Source organism: Pinus tabuliformis, chromosome 8 (genome assembly GCF_031772625.1).
Source record: "Pinus tabuliformis cultivar Carrire ecotype Pingquan chromosome 8, CPIR1, whole genome shotgun sequence".
Classification (NCBI taxonomy): domain Eukaryota; kingdom Viridiplantae; phylum Streptophyta; class Pinopsida; order Pinales; family Pinaceae; genus Pinus; species Pinus tabuliformis.
This window is the reverse complement of record NC_142294.1, coordinates 1,539,050,862-1,539,078,593: the sequence shown is the minus strand read 5'-3', so window position 1 is coordinate 1,539,078,593 and position 27,732 is coordinate 1,539,050,862.

Below are 27,732 nucleotides of genomic sequence, written 5' to 3'. Positions count from 1 at the left end.
CTAAAATTCATGTTTTTACATTTCTCCTAGGTGATATTACATCATGTTCACAATCATAAAGACATGTCTACTTTAAATAATTTTCTTATAAATACATAAAAATAGATATTTATTTTACATAATCTAAATAGGAAAGAAAAATGCATCACCAAGTCTATTAGAGAGTAAAACAAATGCCTTTTAATCACCATCACATTATTTATCATTTAGTTCTTAGCCATAGAATATTTATTAATTCAACTTTAATTTATAATTACCATTGAAAAGAAAAGTCAAACTCTTCCATTATCCATGAAGAAAAAAATTAAAACCTCTCATGCATCCATGTAAGCCCATTTGTTTCTCTTATGGTACATAAAAGATGTAATCAACATTTTATACATGCATAAGACCTCCTTTTAGTTTACACAATGTTGCAAGAACTGAATTTAAACGTAGTAACATGACTTTACCTCTCATGTCAAGAATTTAATCTTACATATTAATACACATTTTTTTCATTGTTAAAGTCCTCATAGATTTATCATTACATGATTTATATTGATTTTGAAATAAACCTAAACATAAAACATGTGAATTATTTTCTATCACTTTGTGAGTTATTTAATTAGATTGATACTCACAATGTCATTTGAGAAAGGAGATAATATGAATATATCTAGATTGATATCTTAATAAAGTATAGTTATAAATTGATAACTCATGCTTAGAATTACAATCTTCTAATCCATCATGATGTCTATCCGAAGCCTGTAGAAGAAGTCTATTGTAAATTAGATTTAAACGCATTAAAAAAATATGTTAAGATTTATTTTTTTTAAATTATAAATTACAAAATTCAAAATACTTAGTTTTAAGTGTAAAAACATTTCCACTGCAAAAAAACGTGTAAAAATGTTTGTGAATCTTAGTAATTATATAAAATGGAAACAAGATGAATAAAAAACAATATAATTAGCAAAATAAAGAAAACTAAAACGCACAAAGTAGTATAAATGATGAAATAACACAAGTACATATCACTCTCTGTTGTCATCACCCTAATTATCTTCCACACTTTGCATGATAATATTGTTATCAAAAATATGTTTTGATCTAGGGTAGTGTCTTAATACGAACTGCTAATCCCTATCCAACACATCTGGGTAAAAAAACACCTGGTTGCAGTGTTTGGGGAAAACATAAGGCTCCCTAGCTTCATGCCACATCTTTTTAGAGTTGATAGATATTAGCCCACTATCGCGATCTTCCTTTACATTATTTTGATAAAAGGTGTCCCACCACTTGCACCTAAAAATAACACATTGGAATGAAGAGAAACCCACTTGAATGATCTCTTGTATCTTTCTGACGTAACCTAATGTCCCTTGTATTAGTTTTTGATTGCGGTGGCTAGCATGACTAGATTGGTCGAACTCGAATTCCACTCCACAGTCTTGTGTCATGCATCCATCATCAACATCCTCCATGTGAAAATGATGTCCATATGCCCACATAGATGGGAACAAATGCACCTATAAAAAAGTAAAAAAATCATAGTGTCATTTTTCTAATTACACGAACATAATTAAAAATGTAAATTATAGATGTTATAATTCAAAGGTGCATTATGTAATTAAACATGTACAAAAAGAGATGATTACTAAGTTGTTTCACCCAATCCTTATGTTTAGTGCATCCTCTTCAACATGTGGGTAACGACCAAATGCACCATATTTCTCTCTGACTTGATCAACAACGCAACTGTTAGGGAATTTCATTGGCATATTTTCTATTAAATGATCATGATAAAACACGCTTCTACCATTCAACCATTCGAATTCTTTCTCGTCACTATCCCATTTCCTCCTCTTCTGCTTGTACAATGCGACCCACAATTGTGTCACTTCCATATTATAAAGAATGAATTTGTTGATGGCTTCAATTTCTGAATTTGCTGATGAAATCAAACCAACATATATATAGTACGTATGAAATCAAAATATGCATTAATATGAAGTGCATTGTGTATAGTTACTGTGTAGAAATTTTATAAATGATAAGTCACTTACTCTTTATCACGCGACTCTTTCCATTTGTTTGGAGAATCTCCCCTTCTCTTTTGTCTTCATCCCTTTCGTTGTCCCAAATCACTATTCCTGGTGTGTTGTCGATCTGCTTGATGTACTCATTGGCATAATAGAAAGACTCATACGATACATACCCCTATTCGATAGACCCCTCAGGTTTTTCTCTTTGTCGAACAAAACCTTTAAATTACTTCATGTACCTCTCTAAGAAGAACTTCCAATGACAAGAAACCACCCCAACTGATTCAACCTCATCTACTAGGTGGAAGATGAACCTACAAGTCCATGAAACTTGTTGGAAGTTCCTTCTCAAACATACAAAGAATCTCAACTATCTCTTGATGCCACTGTGGAATGCTATCCATATGAATCTCGTTTGATGTGATCTAACGTACAAATGCAAATAATTTAGATATGAAACATCGTAGGTCTTAGGGGAAGTCATGGTTCACACATCCACGCACGCACATAGGATAATGACACTGCAAAGTAAATAGTACATTATACAAAAATTAATTATAGAATATCCCATTGCATAAAACTAATAAAAAATAATAAAATCATGTTTTTGACATACATACTCTTAGAAAGTTCAAATGGTCATGCAATTTCAACTCCGACAAATGGCCTTCCATAGTGAAGTAACGCCGTAGTGAAGACCCATATAAATAAGGAACCCTCACACCCTTTATAATTTCCTTTGCCAAAGAAAGATCATCTTTCTTTAAAATCCATAGTACATCACCTTATTTGAAAGACCAAGAGGGACCAACCTCTCCTCTAGTTTCTTGTCTTGGCCATGTTATAGACATTTTTGGGCACTGCAACCCCAAGCATAAATGTCCATAAACTAAGGGCTCCTAAGTCCCTAAAAGTGTTGTTCCAACCCATAAAAGAACAAGGTCAACTGATTATAGCTTCTCCCAGAAGTTCTCCATGAAAAACTGCTCAGAACTGGTCAAAACTGGACCATTTCACCTGCTCCATAGGCAAAGTGCGTTGCATCTCACCTAAATACACACAGTAGGTGTGTTGCATTTCAAAAATCCCTTCTATGGGGTGCGATGGGAGAGAAGGGACAAATGGCAGTGTCAATCCGCGAGGTGGAGAAGCATGGAATCTTCCAGAAACTTCTCCTGTGACACTTGCCTCTCTGAATTCGACCAGGGATGAGTAAGAGATCATCAATATCCAAGTGGAAGCAAGAACTATCAGAGGGAAGACACTAATCAAATCTCAAAAGCTGACTCAACTCCCTTGCAGACATCTATATATGGATCCCTCATCCCAGAGATCCAGAGGCTGGAATTTTGCATCTTGTAAGGAATTGCTGTTGGTTTCTTGAGGCAACATCATAGTGTTGGGTGATCTAAGATTTTTATGAGGTGGAGAAGGGCTCACTTGCTGAGAGGATGATGCTGGGTCAGAACGATTGGTTGTAACTCTCTTGTCTCTTTCTTGATTATCAATAAAGCTATTCAAGTTTTCCTCCATACTCTTGTGTGATTTATGTTTTATGCATTTGTATGGTCAATTTACATCTGATCCTAGATTGTTTATGATAATAGATCCATGTTCTCGTATAGTGTTGTGCTGCTTTGATTCTACAGGTACTCTGTGAAGCTGGGTATACAAGAAAGCAAGTAGCAAAGGACTATCAGAAGAGAGAGGAATCAAGCAAGGAACCAAGCGCAAGACAGAGGTTGGTCTCCTTTATTCTTCTCTCGTCTATCTTTCATAAAGGAAAACGAAAGTAGTTTTACTTTGTTTGTTTCTAAGGTAGCTACCAGCCTTAGTGGGATTAGCAATTCGGCATAGACACTTTTCCCTGTAACAAAATGGCGACTCCGCTGGGGAGTGAATAGATTGATTGTTTATCTACATTTGTTTACTTTATAAACTTACAGACGGAGCCTGAAGTCAAGCCAGCTAGCCTTCAAACTGCATTTGTTATGCAAGTGCAAAGTAGATCAACGCTGCTTCAGTCAATCTCCAGGTTTTGTTTATGAATTAAACAATTGATTTACAAGCTTTCTAATTACCCTCGTGGTGGCTCTAGTAACCTCCTTAGATCTACCCCTGTGATTGATTTACTGATTACCACTTGCTCGGCCAAAATCCCTGAACTGAACTGCAAACTGTGACCCGGAACCCAACCAAAGTCTCATCCCTAGTCCAGCGCACTGTCTGTTTTGTGAACTTCAAATGCAGCGCACTTCTCAAGTGTAGCAGGTGCGTTGCATTTCAGTTTCACTGTGTTACATGTGCACTGATAAGACAAGGCCTTGTCCCTGAATTTTGGTTTCTGTTTTCATTCTTTTCAGATCTATTCAGGAGTTTTGCTGCCTGAAGTCAGTATGCCTCTATTTGAAACCCCTTTCCTTGTTGTTGTTCCACCTCCATTGTGCAAAGAACTGTAAATGTTTTTATGTATTTTTTGAGTCATTTTCAGTTCTCCTTTACAAAGAAGTAAGGTAATTGTACTGTCGTTTCTTGATTTGAAAGTGTCGCAAGTGTCGTTTTCAGTCATAGAAGAGAATCTGATTGTTCTTGATAGTCGATTACCCTGTTACTATTATATTCGATCTGAATTAGTAGTTTTTCTAGTGTCGAAAGCAAGTTTTCATTTCCAAATCGCAAAGTGTTGTCATTGTCTTCATTTTGATTTTGAAAAGAAACTTGTTAGTAATTGTCGCTTTGAAAAATAATTCAGATTTGCACATTAGCTTTCTTTTTATCATTCACATATTAAGAAGGCTGAAAACAAATACATGCATGTGCATTTGCATTTAGACTATTTGATTGGTTTGATTTAGGACAGTGCATATAGTGTGTGCTCTATGCTCTTTGCTGAAAGAATACTTTCTCTATTTCCTTAGTAGCTAGGATTTTCATTGCACAAAGAAGATAAAACGACTGTTTATCATCTTAGATTGCATTTTAGGAATTGTACATCTACATCTCGTGGTGAACCTGAAAGGCAAATTTCTTAAGCAAGATCAACTATAAAATAAATTTAATGAATTTAACAACGCTTTGGGACCTAACGCACAACATCTAGAAGTCTAGGCTAGAGACGTATTCCGGCGTCGTAAAGCCTGGTAACTGTTGTTTTCACTGTTGGTTGGGTGATTCCTCCACTTTGAGACGATAAGTGCCAGTACGGACTTGTGCTCCCACGTACCGTCGAGTATATTTTGGGAGAACACAATAGGCTTAATCCTTTATCCATAGGAAGCCGTGTCTGCCGCCCTATCGATCGCAATCCACTGGACACAGCATTCGGGAAGATTGACTGCCGTACCGTAAAAAGTATTCTGCAGTTTTGCGATTGGTTTGGTAATCCCTCTGTCTAGATTTCTAGAGCAGTCCCTTTCGTTCCTTTTCAGACTCCTTAACGGAAAAGGTCCATCTAAGCACTTGTCACTTCAGGCTCATTAAAAGTCGAAGGCGACTAGAGTCATCTTTTGTTTTTTCTCGACTCTTTAAAATTGAAAAAACAAGTTTTGTCAAAGCGTCTAAAATTTATTTTAAACGGAATAATCATCACCTTTCCTACGTTGGTCTTAGGTTGAGGAAAATGAAGTCAACCAACCAAGGACTTCCCCTTGGAGGAAATCCTAGTCCCTTCTCCTCTTGGGGAGATGTTGGTGCACCCTATATGGCCACATTGTCGCTTCCAGGATTGCAATCGGTTTGCTCGTATGGCTTTTCTCAACCTCCGTCGTTCAGAACACCGCGATTCCTGAACAATCGAGTCAACAACTAGACAATTCCAGAGTTACCCCCCAACCCTCTACTTCGTCCAATTCTTCCTCTCCTCCTTCCTCTTCGCTTGATGGGGCTGGTAAAGCCAAAAATCAAGTACCTGAGAAGAAGAAGGAAAAGAAGAAGAAAGAGAAGAAGAAGAAGGAGCCAAAGGCGAAAAGGGGTAACCAAGCGTCTTCTAGTGAAAATCCATACACTGCACCGACCAGGCCTAAATCGCCATGTGTCATTTGCAAAGGAGACCACTTTCATAGAGATTGTCCTTGCATCCCTCAGATCTTAAGGGACTGGTCTCCTCATTTGCACAACCCGGTGTCGTCAACCTCTGATGATCATGTTGAAAATACACCGTCGACTAGTGAAAGTGAAGTCCCTGGACAAAAAGGAAAAAGCAAATTTCCTTGTAAATTGTGTGAAGGCGATCACGCCGTACATCGTTGTCCCTTCTTAAATGAGGCTAAAAGAGTTTTGGATGATCGTCTGGTTTCACCATTACGACTTCCTCCTGGATATAAGAAACTCTTGCCGAGTCTGTCACTAGTTGAAAATCCGGCTGACACGCCCAGGTGGTCGGCCGAAGTATCTATCATTGAAGAAAATCCATTTGAATCCATATCAGACGAAAGTCAAAAGGTCGAGGCGGCAGTTGACCCGGTCTTGCCTTCAGAGGTTCCATCTTCAGATGATACAGTCACCGAAGAGAACAAGGAAGAGACCGTCCAAATTCTTTTTGTAAGCACAGACTCCGATGAACATGGGGGCAATTTACCCATTCCTTTACCGCAGGAAGGAAGTTCATCAGAGTCGTACCCGACCGTCTATTCGGTCCCACCTCCAAGCAACCTAGTTGTTTCCTTTGACTGGAATCTACTAGGCAGACCCCGTTTACCAGCTAGTATACCATTCTGAATCATTGCTCAAATATATAGAATGGTTATGGCCGGTACCATCATAGATGAAGGGGCTTCTGTGAGTATCCTTTCCTCGACTGCTTGGACATCGCTTGGTTTGCCATCGCTTTTGCCTGAGATGAGAAATCTAACAGGCTTTGACAAAGGAACCAGTCGACCGTTAGGGATCCTTCTCAATGTGCCCATAACATTGAGAGGGAAAACCGTTCACATGAACGTAATGGTAGTCCAAGGACCCCTGGATTATAATCTACTCCTTGGGCAAGACTATATTTATTGCATGGGAGCCATTGTCTCATCACTCTTTAGAGTAATGTGTTTTCCGCACGAAGGAAGAGTGGTCAAGCTCGTAGACCAGCTTTCATTCCCCGGTTCACACATAGCAAATAGTCATATACCATCCCTGAATGGTCTTTTCACGCAAGGAATGTCTCATCAATCCCCAGTCCGTCCACCTGATGAGCGCGAGTAATTCAGGGGACATGACTGAAACCCAGGGGGCATGCACCTTGGTCTGCTTCGGCAGGAAAACTCCAGGTATAGGGTAGGTTTCCGCAAGAGATATATGACTAGTCTGACACTCCCATCCGAAATTGGAAAAGGGGGTTGGATTGGAACAAGATTCCCTCGTCAAAGTTATGTGAGTGGAGGCATCTACGCCATTCACCTTTGTCTATTTTAGTAGACATCGCCGAAGAAGTGTTTTTTTTGTGGTACAAATAGAACAATCTTTGGTAACCTGAAAGAGGTAGGCCTTTTTGGCAAAACAAATGTTTTGTCTGCGAAATTGCGGGGTAACCTTGAAACTCTATGTCTCTATACCTGGGGGCATGTAAACCTTTTGGCATGCAAGTGAAGAGCGACCATTTATTTTTTAAATTTGTAGGTCCTCTAACCTTTTAAACTCGTAGGATTGGTCGTTTCCTAACTTGCATAAAGAAAGGATGTGGGGCAAAGCTTTAAAATAATGCCGTTTTTATATATGAGACATTCTTATTATACGACTGGATTAATCGAGCAGTTTTAACGCAGACTTCATGCTCGTTAAAAAATAAACATAAGCAATGAGCAAATTTTTCCCCCAGCGTTTAAGCTCATTAAAAAATGAACCAATTTCCAGTAAATGACCATCGTGAATGTAGTACTTCAGCCTTTGAAGCCTTGGTCGTGTTCTCATCATCACCTCCACTTTGTATTGACCGATCATTCACCTCCACTTGATTGTTTACCCCTTTTGAGGAACAGCTGCGAAGAGTGATTCTATTATCCATCCTTGTAACACTGCCGTGATTGGGAAATTCCAAACCTTACCTGGAATCAGCTGCTACCCGAATTTATCACTCGTTCCTCAAAAAGCTGACTCGTAAAATATGAAAATATTGCGGAGCCATTGGCCTCTCCAGCTCGTTAAAGTGACCGGAAGTGCTATCCCTCCTTTAGATTTTAATCTTTTTGGACCTGAGGGATTATTACACAAAAATATTGAGTGCTTGTTTTGTTCGGCTCATTAAAAGTACCGAAAATTCATCCCTTCTGTATTGTTTTATACTTTTTCAGACCTAAGGGATTAGATGATGAAAAAGGATTTTTGGAGTTTCCTTTACGTCCCTTTTCAGACTCTCTAAAATTGAAAAGGATCGAGTTATATTTGTCGTTAAACTCGTTAAAACCTAATAGCGACAAACTTGTCCATAATAGACAAGAACGAGTTTCACTATCGCTAGGCTCGTTAAAACATAGCGATGGGTTTTCCCGAAGGGAAAATTATAGAACAAGCATATGTTATCCTCCTCAAGCTTGACAAAAATATAGAGGTACTGGTCAGCAATGACTGGGGAAAAATTGGGAAGAAAACTTGAAGAAACTTTGTTGGTAGCAAGTCGCTCTTGAACATGACACTTTCACTCCGCATCCAAGTCGGGTTGGGTTGTTTCATTCACCGGTCACATCACCATGGTAACATCACACCATCCACATTTGGGGTTAATGCTACCAATCCATCATGTCAGTGTCGTTGATATGTTCAAGAGAAGTCACTCAGAGAATTCACCTGTGTCTCACCCGCTGGAATACATTTATGCTCCATTCTTTCATGATCGCCACCCTGAACCTTATATCACCAAATCGTTTTCACCTCCATTAAAATCATTTGCTCCATTCCGTGTCATTGATGTGGGATTCATTAAGGCCCTCCTATGACGGATCGCTTCTTGTCGACATCAGCTCATTATCCAAGAAGTCGATCTAGGAACACCCATTTCAGTACTTTGAAGCTTGCATGCCTCAATGGCAAGTTTCTCACTTCCGACGACAGGTTTACATCAATGGCCTTCGACTGAAAGATTTTGCGTGGCGTTTGACGCCAAGTTCCTTATTCACACCACGTGAATTGTACTGCAGTACCTTGAGGATCATTATCATTATCGATGATTCCTCTCGCACCTGTTAACAGCTTACATCATTGGCTGGTAATCAGGCGATGTCTTTCCATGTTCGACTACAGAACATCTCTCACATGGATCGACTTGTACTTTGAGTGAAGATCGAATGAGATTGAAGACCCCGGATCTAGTTTCATCCATCCGGGCTGCGATATATATATTCAGGAAAATAAAGACATCAAATGTACATCATTGCTGCACAGATAATTATCCAATCTAAGGGATGATGGCTCTAACAGAATCATCAGTCTACACTCAGACGAATGTCTGTCCTATGTACCTGAAAATGAATTTATAAAGATGAGCATGGGAATGCCCGCCTCAGCTAGATAATGAAAATATTATGAAGATAATGTATTGTATTGTATCTTATTACAAGTCTCCTTCCAGCTTGAAAGAACTTCAGATCCTCATGATAAAGCATTTCACCCGACATCAAAAAAGATTAACGACCTCATGCTTTAGGGGGAAACTATTATAGAAATTTTTGGGCACTGAAACCCCAAGCATAAATGTCCTTAAACTAAGGGCTCCTAAGTCCCTAAAAGTGTTGTTCCAACCCCTAAAAGAATAAGGTCAATTGATTACAGCTTCTTCCAGAAGTTCTCCATGAAAAAATGCTCAGAACTGGTCAAAACTGGACCATTTCACCTGCTCCATAAGCAAAGTGCTTTGCATCTCACCTAAATACACACAGTAGGTGTGTTTCATTTCAAAAGGCCCTTCTATGGGGTGCGATGGGCGAGAAGGGAAAAATGGCAGCGTTAATCCGCGAGGTGGAGAAGCATGGAATCTTCCAGAAACTTCTCCTGTGACACTTGCCTCTCTGAATTCGACCAGGGATGAGTAAGAGATCATCAATCTCCATGTGGAAGCAAGAACTATCAGAGGGAAGACACTAATCAAATCTCAAAAGCTGACTCACCTCCCTTGCAGACATCTATATATGGATCCCTCATCCCAGAGATCCAGAGGCTGGAATTTTGCATCTTGTAAGGAATTGTTGTTGGTTTCTTGAGGCAACATCATAGTGTTGGGTGATCTAAGCTTTTTATGAGGTGAAGAAGGGCTCACTTGCTGAGAGGATGATGCTGGGTCAGAACGATTGGTTGTAACTCTCTTGGCTCTTTCTTGATTATCAATAAAGATATTCAAGTTTTCCTCCATACTCTTGTGTGATTTATGTTTTATGCATTTGTATGGTCAATTTACATCTGATCCTAGATTGTTTATGATAATAGATCCATGTTCTCGTATAGTGTTGTGCTACTTTGATTCTACAGGTACTCTGTGAAGCTGGGGATACAAGAAAGCAAGTAGTAAAGGACTATCAGAAGAGAGAGGAATCGAGCAAGGAACCAAGCGCAAGATAGAGGTTGGTCTCCTTTATTCTTCTCTCATCTATCTTTCATAAAGGAAAACAAAAGTAGTTTTACTTTGTTTGTTTCTAAGGTAGCTACCAGCCTTAGTGGGATTAGTAGTTCTGCATAGACACTTTTCCCTGTAACAGGCCAATGTTTCTTTTTAGCTTTTGAAGAAATAAAATCTCTTCTAATAGCCAATGTGCCACTTTATTTCGATGATATGTGCCTCCATAAAGAATATGAAACATTTTTAAATATATGCTTGGGTTATTGAGAGCAATATTTAGATGCTCTCAATATGGGAGATCATAAGAAATGGATTTCCTTTTCATCATGGGAAATTTATCAACCTAGGTGTCTAAGAATTCTGGATCATCAAACATAGGCTCCCCATTTGAATCGAACATTTATGCAAAATCCTTCTCCTTCTCTGTCTCATATGTTCTAGGCCATTCAACTGGTGTCATTATCGCAAGCCTTTGGGTTCTCTCTAGTTTACGATTGAAAGGAGATGTATCTCTTCTGTAAGGGTTTTCTTCTAGGAGGAATACCCTGCAATAGTCATACACAGCCTTTCGTAGGTGGTTGGACCACCTCGCCTTCAGAGAAGTCCACAACATTTACATCGATGATACCATTTTGTTATAAGACCTGCAAAATTATTGTATACAGGTGTTATATGGAATTTGCATCTACAGATAAACACATTTTCCCTAGGTGGGTGACTACACCTAGAAGAATAGAAATAAAGTAGTTTAACCTTTTATTATAGAAGATATATGAGATGGAGGAACTTACTTGTAGTCTTTTGCTTCCTTGATCTCTTTTGAATCACTCCCATCGCTCCCAATTGAACTAAATCCGCTCAAAAGGTACCTGTATCAAGAGAAGCAAAAACGAGAAACGATCAAAGCATACATGATCTATCTACTATAAAACAATGGAATCGAATACATTGAAACACATAATCATCACAGATATGAACAATAATATGAGAAAAGGGATAAACTCTTTATTAGTGTAGAAGGAAGAGTATCACCCAATACAGTTCAATGTTGTGCCACTCCTCCAGCTTTAGTCCAACCCTCGCCACATCAAAAGAACGCCAATCCAGCAACATAACATTGCTCAACATATACTCAATTCTCAAACCAACAAAATTTCCTTACAAACTTCAGATTCTAGCCCCTTGATCACTATGATGAGTGCTCAATTTATAGGAAATGGAGGTGGTTTTGTCATAAATGAGGGTATTGAATGGCCTTCCGAACTTGGAGTTAGTTTCCATGGAGCAAGGGATGAGAGGATAGGAGGTTAATGGATCCTTAGCCTATCCAATTTCGAGCTCATAGGAGGAGATAAGAGATGGGATCCTTCTAGAATCATCTAGAATCAAGGAATATTCCTAGAACCCTATGCAAATTTTGGTCAATCTCACCCAGTGCAGGTCAAAGAGGGCCTAAGTGCATTGTAGTGCATGCCAGAATGGGCATGCCTGCTTTGCATCGCAGTTACCCCTAACCAAGGCTGTGCTGGTGTCCCAAGGAGGCATTTCAGCAAGGCTTCCAGCAAGGAAATTTTCATAGAAGGAAGCATTCAATGTGATGACTTGTCTAGGGCATGTAACAACTGAATTAGGGTTTGATGAGCCCTAATGGTACTGATCTAAATGTCGAGAGTGATGTGCCCAAATAGACCTGTAACAATTTCCCCCTAAAGCATGAAGTTGAAAATGATAATGTCGAGTGATATGCTTTACGATGTGACAGAGAGGAACTGAAGCGGACGGTGACCTGCATTGATTACAATACATAATGTCATGATATTTTAGATTTTTCATGAATTGCTGAGGGAAGGCATACCCATACTCATCATATAAACTTTTCATTACATGTACATAGATATAGACCCATGATAGGATGACCATCTGTGTAAAGCCATCATACAGATGATTTAGTATTCTCCTTAAATCACAACCCGGATGGATGAAACTAGATTTGAGGTCTTCTATATTGTCCAATCGTTTGCTCAAGTATGAGCCTAACCATGTGAATATGTGATCTCAAGTCGAACATGGGGAGACACCGTTTGATTACCAGCCAATGATGTAAGTCATTAACAGATGCGAGAAAGATCACCAATAATGATAATGATTCTCAAGGTACTGCAGTACATTTTGCATGGTGTGAATAAATGTTTTGATGTCGAACACCGTACAAAGTCTTTCAGTCAAAGGCCAGTGATGTCAACCTATCACCAGAAGCAAGAAACTTGCCATTGATGTATGCAAGCCTCAAGGTCTTGCAAGGGTGTTTCTAAGTCAACTTCTTGGATAATGTGCTGATGTCGACAAGAAGTGACTCATCGCAGGAGGGCCTTGATGTATCCCCCATCAATGACATGAAACAAGTGTAATGATTTTGGAGACAAAATGTGACTAACGAAACAAGGTTCAGGAATGGCGGTCATGAAAATGAAGGTTTATGAGTATTGCAAAGGATGAAGTTTTACTGAGTGACTTCTCTTGAACATGTCGACGACACTGAATGAATTGGCAGCATTGACCCAAAACCAAAGTGATAGATGGTGTGATAGACCATACGTATGATAACCATAAAGCAGATAACCCAACCCAAATAGTCACGGAGTATTTTTCGTAAGTTTGTCTCTCAAGTCCAAAAAAGCGTAAAATAATACAAGAGATAACCTATTGACCATGTTCGATCAACGTATTCCTTTTTCATAAGTAATCTATCCTAGTCCGAAAAAGGGTTAAACTTATACTGAGTAGATGTCGTTTCCAATCCATTTACGAGTTGAAAAGGACAAGCGCTTGTAATCTTTTCATGTTTCAAGAGTCTGAAAAGAGCTTAAAGAGGACTCCACTTAGAGGAACGAGTGGTGTTTAGGATAGAAACTGGTTCCGGTGATGTTGGAACTTCTCAAAACATGTTGATTTATGTGAAAAGGCTGGCTAATAAGACCACTCATTGCAACTGTTCCTCAAAAAGGGTAAAACAACCAAGTGCAAGCGTATGATCAGCCAAGCTAATAATGACGATGGAAGGAGAAAAGCCAAGGCTCATCTGATAGAAGAGGTTGATAGAATTGAAATCACGAGGGTTAAAATGGTGTTGGGTTCATTTTTACACAAGCTTGAACCATAGGGAACTATGCTTGGATTCAGTTTCATGTTTACACAAGATTGAAATGAAAAACTATGCTTGGATTCAGTTTAGATGCCTCTAACATGATCAATTGATTCTAGGTGCATGACCCCCAAGCTTCATGACATTAACATAAGTAGACTACTCGTGGCTATTAGGTGGATGGAATGAAGGTTCATTTATGAGATCAATTGAAAGACTCGACTGGGATTTTACAAGATCTAATCAAAGACTCGAATTGGAAATTTTCTCCAGGGGACCTTGTTTCATATTTTAATGAGCTTGACACAAGAACATGAACTCTTCTCAGATTCCTTGTTTCATTTTTTTAACGAGCTTGACACAATACAAGGAACTATGCTCTGGGACCTGTTTCATTTTTTAATGAGGTTGACATAGTAAAAGAATTATCCTAATATTCCTTGTTTCATTTTTTAATGAGCTTGACACAAGACAAGGAACTATGCTCATGGGACCTGTTTCATTTTTTAATGAGGTTGACACAGTAAAAGAACTATCGTCATAATTCCTTGATCACGACCCATAAGAGGTCATGACTTCCAAGAGGTTCTCATCAGATGGGAGAACAATGCTCTGGAAGGGATACGTAGCAAGGAATCCATTAGAGAGATCTGGTTCCAATGCACCTAGTACATAATGCACAACATCATGGAATTGATCGTTAGTTGATGTAGGCATGGAACAGGTTGCCACATAATTGACCCGTGGTGGGGAAGATACCATTGGGACAAAAGGACCATTTAGGGAAGATGGTTGATTGGAAGGCATACTTGGATCGGGAAATGAAAGTTGGTCAATGGTGACAATTCCGCCTTCATGCGGGACTCGAAAGAGTGTTGAAACAATATCTCCCATGTCATAAACATAGTTTCGCCCTAGAATTAAATTGTAATCTAAAGGGCCTGAGACTACCATCACATTGAGATAAACAATTTTTCCTCCCAAAGTAATAGGAAACTGAGGAAGGATCCATAATGGTTGACTAGTTCCTCTGTTAAAAGCCAACAGATTCTGGGTAACAGGCACAAGTGGTGGCAAACTGAGCACTTGCCAAGCAGCGGAGGAAAGGATACTCACAGATGCACCTTCATCTACAATAGTGCCAGATACAATCATATTATAAACCTGTACTATGATCTAGAAAGACACATATCAAGGAAGACGACATCCTATCAGTCGATTCCAATCAAAGGAAGTGATCGGACTACTTGGAGGGGGTACCGTAAGAACGAGATAATTACCCCCTTGAGTTACAAGAATGGGAGGATTTTCCTCCTGTATTGATGGAACATGAGGGTTGCGTCCAAGCTCATTGGAATCTGAAGAAACGAAAAGAATCTGAGTGGTATCATACTCACTCTCTACGGGAAAGGTATGATTAACTGAAGGTGAGATCGGGTCAACTATTTCCTCGACTTTGATTGGTTAGGTATAGACTCATGGGATTCACATTCAGAGAGAGTGGGTTTGACTGACAGTTGATTTGGGTTAGTCACTTCATCAACTAGTGAAGCATTAAGGGAGAGTATCCTGTAACCAGATGGAAGTCATTGCGGAGAAGTAGGATGGTTATCCAACACTTTTTAGGCTTCATCCAGATAGGTACAAAGGTGAATGGGGTGATTCCCTTCGCATAACCTACAGGGAAACTTAATTTTACCCTTCTGTTCATGAAATTTACTACCACTAGTTGATGGTGTGTCACCAACATGATCTCCAGAAGTTGATGACACAGGATGATGTGAATGAGAAGACAATTCTTTTAAGATCTGAGGAATACCAGAACAATTTCGAAGAAGATGGTCTCCCGATAAAGTTTGCAAGGATACCGAAGTTTGTGAGGCTTATCGGATGATTTCTCATCAGAAGTTTCATTTTAAGCAATGGTTGCTTGGTTGCCTCCCTGCTGAATTTTCTTCTTCTTCTTCTTCTTCTTCCCTTTCTTCTTCTTCTTATCCACCTGGTTACTAGTGTCAATACTTTCACCAGGCGAAGAGGAAGAAGGGGAGGAAGAAACAACCGACGAAGAAGGTAAAGGGTCAACTTTAGGATCAACTGGAGGTTGATTTTTTCCAGGTGGAGGAGTACTCGATTGCGGAGAAATCACGACATTTTGAACCAAGGAGGTTGAAAACAACCATACTGGCAAGCCAATGGTAAATCCCAGAAGGGATAATGTAGCCATATATGGAGCACCAATATTTCCGAAAGGAGGAAAAGGACTAGGATTCCCATCAAAAGGAATTCCTTGATTGGTGGACTCCGGAGTTGTTGCCATATGTCTCAACCTAAGATCAACTAAGGAGTGACGTGGAGGATGTTATACGTGGTTAATTAATTTTGTTTTAATAAAAAATAACATAACAGTACAAAAGAGGGATAATCTAGGCAAAAGGATTACCATGTAACTGTGAACTGCAATATACTACCTCAGTAAACCAAGGACTTAACATACGTGCAGGCAATCTCCCCGAATGCTATGTTCGGTGTATCACAGTGTACAAGGCGGTTGATTGGGTTACCTAAGGATGGATAGCAACCTAATGTAGTCCTCCCATATATACCTGAATGTTCATGGAGGCCTAATCCGTGTTAGCGTTGTCTAACGTGAAACTGCATAGTGAGAGCATTCCTTTATACTTTTTGTACTATAACACCTCCCTATATACTCGAAAGTACGTGGACGAGCTACGATATACTTATGTACATGGAATGAGGTATCACACTCGGAATGTATCACAGATAATTAACGACAGCTGCTATGTTTAATGATGCCAGAACACGTCTCTAGCCTAGAGCTCTAAATGTTATGCGTTAAGTTACAATGCTCCATTAGGTTAATTAAGATAACTTTTAAGTTGATTGTCTTAAGAATTTTCCTTTTAAGGTTCACCACGTGATGTATGTTTGCAATTCCTAGAATGAAAATATGTCGAGAAACATTATTTTCATTTAATTTGAATAATGAAAACCTTAACTACAAGAGATAGAGCAATCAGAAAGTTTAATCAAAGAGCAAAGAGCACATCTAATGTAATTTCCCTATACTATTCCTACAAGCACACACAAACCTCTAGTTGCATAATGCAAGTTTTTCTTTTCAATTCCCTTAATGTTTAGATGAACAAAAGGAAACTAAATGCACATACAATCAATCAATCCTTTTCGCAAGAAACAAAGACTTTACGACAGTTCCTTTTTGAAAGAAATGAAGACTTTACGACACTTCCTTTTCAGAAAAGATTAATCGACTATAAGCTAACTTTGACAATGAATTGATAATGATAAAGAAATCATTTAAGAAACACTAAACAATCAAGGCCAAAGTAGGGCTAGGAGGAGAAATACAACTTGATTTCAGAACCACAAGAATCATTGATCTTTCAGCAAACAAAAACAGAAGCAACTTTGGAAAAATCAAGCCAAAGGTGGGTTTTTTAGCCTAAGAGGAATCAGCGCAGGCCAAAGTGGGAGACAATGTGCTGAAATGCACTGTCTCTAAGGTAGGGGCTGCTCTGCAGTGCACTGTGTCAAGACCAACACTGCGCTGGTGCCAGAGAGTCAAATCAAGAGACATTCAAGCACAATTTTTGACTAAAAACACTTCAAAAAGACTGAAATAAGATCAATAAAGTCAAGAAAAGTCTACTAGGGTGTAATATGATGAGGGTAAGCCACCAAGAATGACATTCATTCCCCAGCAGAGTCGCCAATTTGTTATATGGAATTTGCATCTATGGATAAACACATTTTCCCTAGGTGGGTGACTACACCTAGAACAACAGAAAGAAAGTAGTTTAACCTTTTCTTATAGAAAATAGATGAGATGGAAGAACTTACTTGTAGTCTTTCGCTTCCTTGATCTCTTTTGAATCGCTCCTGTTTCTCCCACTTGAACTAAATCCGCTCAAAAGGTACTTGTATTAAGTGAAACAGAAACAAGAAACGATCAACGCATACATGATCTATCTACTATAAAACAATGGAATCGAAGGCATTGAAACACATAATCATCACATATATGAACAATAATATGAGAAAAGGGATAAAATCTTTATTAATGTAGAAGGAAGAGTATCACTAATACAATTCAATCCTATGCCACTCCTCCAGCTTTATTCCAACCCTCGCCACATCAAAAGCACACCAATCCAGCAGCATAACATTGCTCAACATAAACTCAATTCTCAAACCAACAGAATTTCCTTACAAACTTCGGATTATAGCCCCTTGATCACTATGATGAGTGCTTAGTTTATAGGAAATGGAGGTGGTTTTGTAAAAAATGATGGTATTGAATGGCCTTCCAAACTTGGAGTTAGTTTCCATGGAGCAAGGGATGAGAGGGTAGGAGGTTAATGGATCCTTAGCCTATCCAATTTCGAGATCATAGGAGGAGATAAGAGATGGGATCCTTCTAGAATCATCTAGAATCAAGGAATATTCCTAGAACCCTATGCAAATTTCGCTCAATCTCGCCTAGCGCAGGTCAAAGAGGGCCTAAGTGCACTGTAGTGCAGGCCAGAATGGGTCTGCCTGCTCTGTAGCATAGTTACCCCTGACCAAGGCTACACTGGTGTCCCAAGGAGGCACATCACTCCTGACATTCATATCAGTACAATTAGGGCTCATCAAACCCTAATTCAGTTGTTACATGCCCTACACAAGTCATCACATTGAATGCTTCCTTCTATGAAAGTTTCCTGGCCTAAAGCCAATTTGTTATATGGAATTTGCATCTACGGATAAACACATTTTCCCTAGGTGGGTGACTACACCTAGAACAACAAAAAGAAAGTAGTTTAGCCTTTTCTTATATAAGATAGATGAGATGGAGGAACTTACTTGTAGTCATTCGCTTCCTTGATCTCTTTTGAATCACTCCCGTCACTCCCACTTGAACTAAATCCACTCAAAATGTACACGTATCAAGAGAAACGGAAACAAGAAACGATCAAAGCATACATGAACTATATACTATAAAACAATGGAATCAAAGACATTGAAACAAATAATCATCACAAATATGAACAATAATATGAGAAAAAGAATAAACTCTTTATTAATGTAGAAGGAAGAGTATCACGCAATACAGTTTGATCCTGTGCCACTCCTCCAACTTCAGTCCAACCCTCGCCACATCAAAATCACACCATTCTAGCAGCATAACATTACTTGACATGAACTCAATTCTCAAACCAATAGAATTTCCTTACAAAATTCAGATTCTAGCCCCTTGATCACTATGATGAGTGCTCAATTTATAGGAAATGGAGGTGGTTTTGTCATAAATGAGGGTATTGAATGGCCTTCCAAACTTGGAGTTAGTTTCCATGGAGCAAGGGATGAGAGGATAGGAGGTTAATAGATCCTTAGCCTATCCAATTTCGAGCTCATAGGAGGAGATAAGAGATGGGATCCTTCTAGAATCATCTAGAATGAAGGAATATTCCCAGAACCCTATGCAAATTTTTGTCAATATTGCCCAGTGTAGGTCAAAGAGGGCCTAAGTGCACTGCAGTGCAGGCCAGAATGGGCCTACCTACTCTGCAACACAGTTACCCCTGACCAAGGCTACGTTAGTGTCCCAAGGAGGCATTTCAGCAAGGCTTCAGGCCAGGACACTTTCATAGAAGGAAGAATTCAATGTGATGACTTGTCTAGGGCATGTAACAACTGAATTAGGGTTTGATGAGCCCTATTAGTACTAATCTAAATGTCAGGAGTGATGTGCCCAAATAGACCTGTAACAACAAGGCAAATTAGTGAGCATCAAGATCAGAACAATTGCATGGAATTAAATTAATATGAGAAAAAATATCGTTATGTATATAAAAAAATCAATAAATATGTAATTTACCATAGAAAACTCCTAAGCTTGGATAATCATGTATGGTGCAATCACATATTCCATACAGCATAAAACTCCTCTTTGTTGAGATGGGTCTTGATACATTGTACACATGTATCCCTTCCCATAATTCCTTCAATTCATCTACCAATGATTGTAAGTAGACATCCATATTCTTCACTCGTTTTCTCCCAGGGACTATGAGAGCCAAAATAAGATGTTCATTCTTCACGAATAACCATGGGGGGATATTGTTAGTGATTGCTACTGCAAGCCAAACATAATAGTTGGTGTTTTGGAGGGAATATGGGTTGACACCATCCATTGCTATGATGAGTCGTAGACTTCGTACTTCATCCTTGAAATTTTCAGGCCATGTATCCTCCATAGCTTCATGGCTATTTAATCTATTTGGATTCATATAACTCCCGACCCACTTCTATGTGAGGCATGCCATCACTGCAACATAGCTAATTCTTTGCAAAGAAAGAGCCTTTTAATCCTTGGTATTATAGGCATTTGCCTAAATATCTTATGAGGAGGACCATGTGATTTACCCATTTTTTTTTATTTACCGTACCTACCATGCCCACATTTTGAACATATCTCTTTGTTTGCATATTCTCCTCTATATAGAATACAATCATTTAGACATGCATGATATGGCATGTACTCAACAACCGACATTCTCGACAACTACTTTACCTCTTTGTAGCTATTTGAAAATATATTATCATTCATAATAACCTTATCTTTGAATAACTTGCAGTTGGTGGGAAATATAATTGTACAATGTCATTTTTTAATGTTCATAAAATTGATAATTTTTAATGTTAATTGTGTGACAAAATATAAGAAAATTGATCGATCATGCAGGTTAATTACCTCAATATTACTGAGAAACATGCATTTGAAATGCCAAAATTTGCTTTCAAGTTGTAGAGTAACATCATTGTCCCCAACTGAGTGGACTTTAACTTGTCTCCAAGTCCAAAGAGAAGGGCAGTGGAAGTAGATTTCAAGTTTTCGAATAAGGTATCAGTGATATGAGAATCATCCCCTGGCTCATAATTTTGGAAAGAATCTAAGAACATTGCTTCCATGGCAGTCGTATCCCGTAAGTAATCATCCATACGAACCTTTATTTGATTGTCTCCATTGCCAACTTGTGATGAAGAACCACTATTGTTGTATTCACTCCTAATTGGTGAATCTAGATGTATTGGGAGTTGAATAGGTGGTTGATTCAACCATTCTTTGTATGCTTCCTCTTCGTGTATTTCTCTTAATGAAACCTTCTCTCAAGTTGATGTTGTAGTGGGGTGCACCGGAAGATGGTAGGTGGGTCACTCATCATCACTAGAATTCTAATTTCAAAAAATATTGAATATTAGTACATCAATGATATTATTAAGCACGTCAATGCAATTGGTTTATTGAAATTACATTATACCAAACAATTATTACCATCATTGGTCTAGGATTACGGTTGGAAGATGCCATGTTCCAATTAGCAGGGTGAAGTGGCTGTCCATTTTCATCTACCAACTTCTTGCGATACACTGCTCCTGATAAGATCTTTTGACATTTTTGAAAAGGAGGAATATTTTCTGCATCTGAACATGATTATGAATGAAGATCCTGTAAATTTGGATACATTTTTATTCAAATCGACATGGAATAAAATCAAATAAATTCAATTAGATAATCGAAATATAAAATAAATCTAAATTTACTAGCGATGGAAAGGGAGATATCGGTGAAGGACTTTGATTAACAATATGGAACAAGCTAGAATTTGAAGAATTGGTCATTTGATATTGTGATATTTTCTCCTTGCACTTGAGACAAATCAGAAATAAAATTGTGTACATATCTAAAATTAATTTCGAGAACCATATAGCCACAATCTGAATTTTAATGTAGTTTTAAAACCATTTTTCAAGAATCAGGCGACTTTAAATGAAAAATGTATACTATGAATTACTATAACTCATGTGGATGCATCCAAAAGGATAATTTGAGATGAATATGCCATTTTATGTGAAAATAAAATTTCATATAGCTTTTAAGCCCTAACGATGCTCTTATAAGAACTAACTGCACTGAAGTGTTTCAATAATAACCACAACATGGCATTGAAATAATAACAACACCGGGGCATTAAAATAATAACCACACAAGTTTCTAACATTTTGAAAAACAAAAAAATATTCTATCATATCAGTGCTCTTGTAAAAACAATCACTGATGCATTTAAATAAAAACAACACCAATTCACACCTGTTTCTAGGATTTTAAAAATAAAAACAAATTTTACCTTGTCAATTCTCTTATAACAATTACAACACTGATGAATTTAAATACAAACCACACCATTGTGTTAAAATATTAACCACAGTGTTTCGAGATTTCAAAAACAAAAATCTATCATGTTGGTGCATTTAGAAAATTTGGCGCCCTCGCAATTTCGGTGCACTTTCCTTCTAAACACACTGATGCTATTTACTATCGAATGCACCGATGGTCAGATTAAGTGGAAAAAAAGAGTGATATTTTTTTTATAGATTGAAAAATGAGCAAGAGCTGATTTTTTAAAATCTAATTTTATAAAGTCTTTTAAATAGTAAAAAGTTATTCACTATTTCATTATTTTTCCCAAAATTTAAAGGAAGCGATTTGAAAGAGAGACATATTGGGAGCACTATGTAACAACATAATACTTTGGAGAAACAAAACTACTTAGAAGATCAAAAGTTGAAAGGTATGGTGATTCACTCAAAAACTGCATAGTAAAATTTTTAAATTTTATTGTTGATTTTACTAATATTTTTTTTTTTATAGTTTCTATTAGGGTTTAATTAAAAGAGAGATAATTTGCAAGAGACACATACTGGGAGCATTATGAAGTAACATAATATTTTGGAACTGCAGAAAGATCATAATTTGAAAAGTATGATGATTCACTCAAATCCCTGCATAGTAAAAAATTTAAATTTTACTGTTAAATTCTTTTACAATTTCTATTAGATTTATTCGAAATTAAGGAAAAAATAAAAAAACCTTGCATAATAAAAATTTACTATTGATTTTACTAGTAAATTTTTTTACGATCTCTGTTCCTATTTAGATTTAATTAAAATTTAGGAAAAGAACAAAAAATTTCAATACTTACCTTAAACCCTTGCTTCTTCTTGCTTATGTGAGTGAAAAATTTCACTTTAAGGTTTAACTCCCTCTACCACTTAACGATTAGGATTTTTCATTTTAGGCATTTTAAATTTAATGGGTTTGTGTACTTACTATATATAAGTTGTTTAATATGTAAAGTAGGGGAATCACTTATTGAATTAGATCCAAACCCTGTCGGCCCTATCCGTCTTTTTAAAAAACAACTTCTGTTTTGTGGTGCATCCTATGTACTATAATACACTGGTGCTGATGATGCTTCTATCGTTACATATCACACCAAATCATGTTGACCATGTCTAGTCCATTTATCGGTGCACCCAGTGTAATATAACATATTGACGCACCTATGCCAAATAACTCTGTAATAATTTAAAATTATTTAAAAAAAATAATTTTCATTGTCGGTGCTGAATAATTAAATGCTTTGCACGTTTAGTATATTAAACGCATTGGGGAATTTATTCAAATAACCACACCAGTTACCAAAGTTCTTTTGGCTGAATTTTTTTTATTTATGTATAAAATATATTTAATGGCTTCTATATTGAATGGTACAGGTTTTATATTGATAAAAAATGTCCGAGAAGTTGTCAAGTAACAAACATACTAATCAACACAATGATAACACATCCAAAAAAGCAGAGAAGAAAAGTTCTTTGTAAATTATTTACAAAATTAATATGTTTGAACTATATGTAAGTTTAACTAATATGTATTGGTTAGTGTGTGTAATGCAGAGCCACAAAATGAAGAAGGTCGATAGGATTCTTTCTAATCTAAGTGCAGAAGAGCATAAAAGCTTGATAGAAAATTTGCAGAAGGATGAATCAAGTGAATGAAAAAATACTATTCAATATGAGTTTTTTTTTTGAATTTTCATTAATAATATACTTAAGAATATTAGATAACATGTTTCAAACAATCTATTAATTCATATATGTTTAATGTTCTACAAGGAGCAACAATGAAGGAAAAGATCAATGTCGTTCTAAGAAAGAAAAATTATAGAACATGTAAATGACGATGAATTGGTCCTTAGCTCATCTGGAGTGGTGTTGGAGGTTAATGAAAAGGGGGAATTTTTTTACAAAACTATGAGGGATATAGTGGAACGAACATATAGACGTACTTTCCACTTACAATACAAAATAAATCCAATGATTCCAAGAACCAAATTATATCTAAACTACAAGAAGTGTTTCTAGAGAAATGGTCAATGAGAGCTGTCAGAATTGCAATAGCAAAAACATACAACAACAAAAAATAATAATTCAAAAGGTAATTTCCTAATTAAAATGATTTTCTAGAATTATATGTATATTTGACTACAAACCATTAATTTATTAATATATATTTTGTTATATTTAGTTTTCATATATCAATATAAAAATAGTTTATTATTTTTTTAGGAAGATTATGAAAATCCCAAAGGATCAACGAGCTAATATGCAAAACATGCCAGTAGGAATGTCTAAAAAAGTGTCCAAGGAGATGGTCAAAGAAATGAACATAATTTCATTACAAGGGGAGCCATTTCAACAACAACATACTTCAAATGTATGTAATCATGATTTAATTTGTGCATATAAACAAATAATTTAGCATTAAGTATTAATTTTCAAGCATTTTCTTGCATAAAATAAAACAAAATGGAACTCATTCGGCACATAAAATAGGGCGACAAGGAAGAAAATGGTTGATATCAAAGTTTTTTCAGTAATTGTTAATATTTACTTATGACAACCCAAGGTTACATATTTGTATATTTTAAGTTGTTTTACAACAACGATACTTGAATGTCTTCAAATAAGTGCTAACATACAAAGAAGAGCCATCAGAAGAATTGATTGACATTGGGTTAAATATGGGTTGTGAGTATATGTTGACATATCAAAAATTAATTGTGGAATTTGTAAGTATCTATGTTGTTTTACTTCTTTGAGTTTATAATTAATAGAACAAAAAAATCATTCATATTAAATCTATGATTTATAATAGGGTATAAAATTTGTAGGAAACAAAGTATGAAACTACACCAACAAAAGAGTTGTTGCAACAAGGCATGAGATTTGGTTTTGAAACCTTGTGTACAGTACATGAGTTACTTCTTGCTATGGTACACTGCTAGTTGATTTACATTGATGTATATTATTTATTTGAATTTTCATTATTCTCACCAATGTAAATACACTCATTACACTTTATTTTTATGTTTACAGATGGAACAAGTTCAAGAAGACGAAAAAAATCGATGTAATCAACAAAAAATTCATCCAAATAACTCAAGTCATGGAAATAGCTCGAGCACTGACAACAGTTTCAACTAAGAATGATGATCTATTTGGATACAATTGCAAGTTGTTGTATTTTTTGAAATAATTGTATGTGAAAATCATACATTTTTTTTAATGTAATGGACATAGTGAACCCCCACCCCACCCCCCCCCCCCCCTTTTTTTGAGGAAAAATCAAACTTTTTATTAAGACAATAAAAAGTTACATATGTAGATGCAATTAAGAATTATGTATATTGTGAATCCACCATAAAGCAGAAACAAAATCACAACGAAACTGAGCATAGCTACACACTAAGTTCCAAACAAAAAAAATATCTATGTACATTTTTTGGGCCTCCACATTATTGGAGAAAACAACCCTTACAATAGTTTGTTTTTTCAAAATAAACTTGTATCCAAACAAACCAAATATGAGCAAAAGTCCGAGGAACAATAAAATCTCCAGAAAACTAGATAAACTGATAAATAGAAAATAGTAACTGTTAAGCCAAAATGATTAAAAAATGTATGGCTGTTGATATGACACACTGATCCTTCCATCCTCGATTTCTGTTATAAGTCAGTTGCCCAAAAATTGTTGCAAACCTTCCTTAGAAAGGTGGTATGCCTCTGAATTTCTTTCCTTGTAGATGCACGACAAACAATTATTAGATCAAAACCCATTTTTAAATGAAAAATTTCTTCTAAGAGTGGAATCAAAATATGATTTTGACATCTATGTACTTCGTTAAACCAGTTTATAACATTTAATGAGTCACCAAATATTTGGATTGATCCAATCCCCAAATGTTTAAGCCAACACAATAGGTATTTCAAGGATTTTAATTTTGCATGATTCTTTGTTCTCAAGCAAAGGCCAATTGAAGCTTTGAAAGTTCTGTGTTCATTGATGTGAATAACCAGCCCAGAACCATATATTTTATATGCGTCAGAGGCTCCATCAAAGTATGCCCATTGTAAATCAGGTTTGATTTGTTCTTCTCTAAAGTTCCTAGAGGTATTTTTTGGAGAAGGTAAGGGAATTAGAGAAAAAATAGAAGCACATTCTGCCGCAATCGAAGAGGGTGATATTGCGAGGTCCTGAAAAATGCCTTTGTTCCTTGCCAACCATATACCCCAAGATATGCTCAAAGCGATGATTCTAAAGTTTTCATCTATTATTGAGTTCCACCAGTTTTTCTAGGATTCTAAGATACTTGACCCATTCCCTGTTAATCTTATCCCCAGTGATCTCAACGTGGACTCCCAAATTTTGTTAATCAAAGAAAAGCTTAAAAATAAATGGCAAACTGATTGTTCCGAGTTTTTACATAAAATACGCCAACCAGGTCCATTTTTGTTTCGCTTCTGCAGATTATCCCAAGTGGGAACTTTGTTCTTAAGGATGCACTAGAAAACAGTCTTGATTTCGATGGACTTTTCAATTCCCACAACAGTTTGAACCACCAATCTTGCACCCCCCATTCTCTTCTCACAATTAGATAACTATATCCATACTTTGGGGAGTATTGGCCTGTAGGATCATGTACCCATCGAAGCACATATGGACGGTCTCTTATCCTGACATTTGTGCGCTGCAGTTCTCTTATATAATTCTTCCATTCATCTTCCCATTGAGGCTCTAGGTGGATATCCTCAACTGTTTTCCATTCTTGATGCCAATTCGTTGATAGTTCATCTTTTGTAATTTGATTTAGAGACATAAAACCTTGTGTGTTTAGGCAATCCATTATCTCCCTAGAAAGAAAAAACCCTCATTACATCCCACCCATGGGTCAATTCCTATTCTAAGCTTTTCTCCATTTCCAACGTGCCAAGAAATTCAATCTTCCATAATACTGAATAAGTCCACGATTGCCTTCCATACTGCCGATGCATTTAAGAATTTTTTATCTATCCACGCATCCATTCATCAATAGGGACAAGATCTACATATTTCCTTTTCACCACAACCGTCCACAAGTTATCCATTGATAACAACCGCCACCCCAATTTTTCTTCTAGAGAGGTTGCAAAATATGGGAGATCGTTTATACCCCAGCCTCCCCAAGCCTTTGGTTGAGAAATTTTTCCCCAAGCTACCCAAAGAAGTACTACATCCTCCTTTGAACCAACTCATAGAAAACGACCACACAATTTCCTTATCTGAAAGAGAATGCCTTTTGGAACCCAAGTGAGAGTGATCTAATAGACTGGAATATCAATAGGGACCGATTTGATTAAAACGTGTCTACCAACTCTCGAAAGCCACTTAAAATTCCAATGTTTTATACGATTTTCATTTTTTCCAATAACCAGTTCCAATCATGTTTCCTGTATATATCGAGCTTGAGATGGAACCTTATATAATTGAAGTTGTCCTTCATGGGTTTTTCTTCAAGGGGAAGAATCGAAAGAATCCCGTTTACCTCATTCCCTAAAAATCCTTTGTGGACTATTGAGGATTTATGAGCATTAATACACATCCCAGTAGCTTTTAGAAACAAATCAAGAGAGAGTTTCAACTGCTGTATATCGCCCATAGTTCCATCACTGAAAAAAAGGATTTCATCCACAAACAACAGGTGTGTGATAAACATATTGATTTATACTTCTATTCCTTTTAGCTCAACTCTTTGTTTGGCGACAAGAATCAATTGACTTAGACCTTC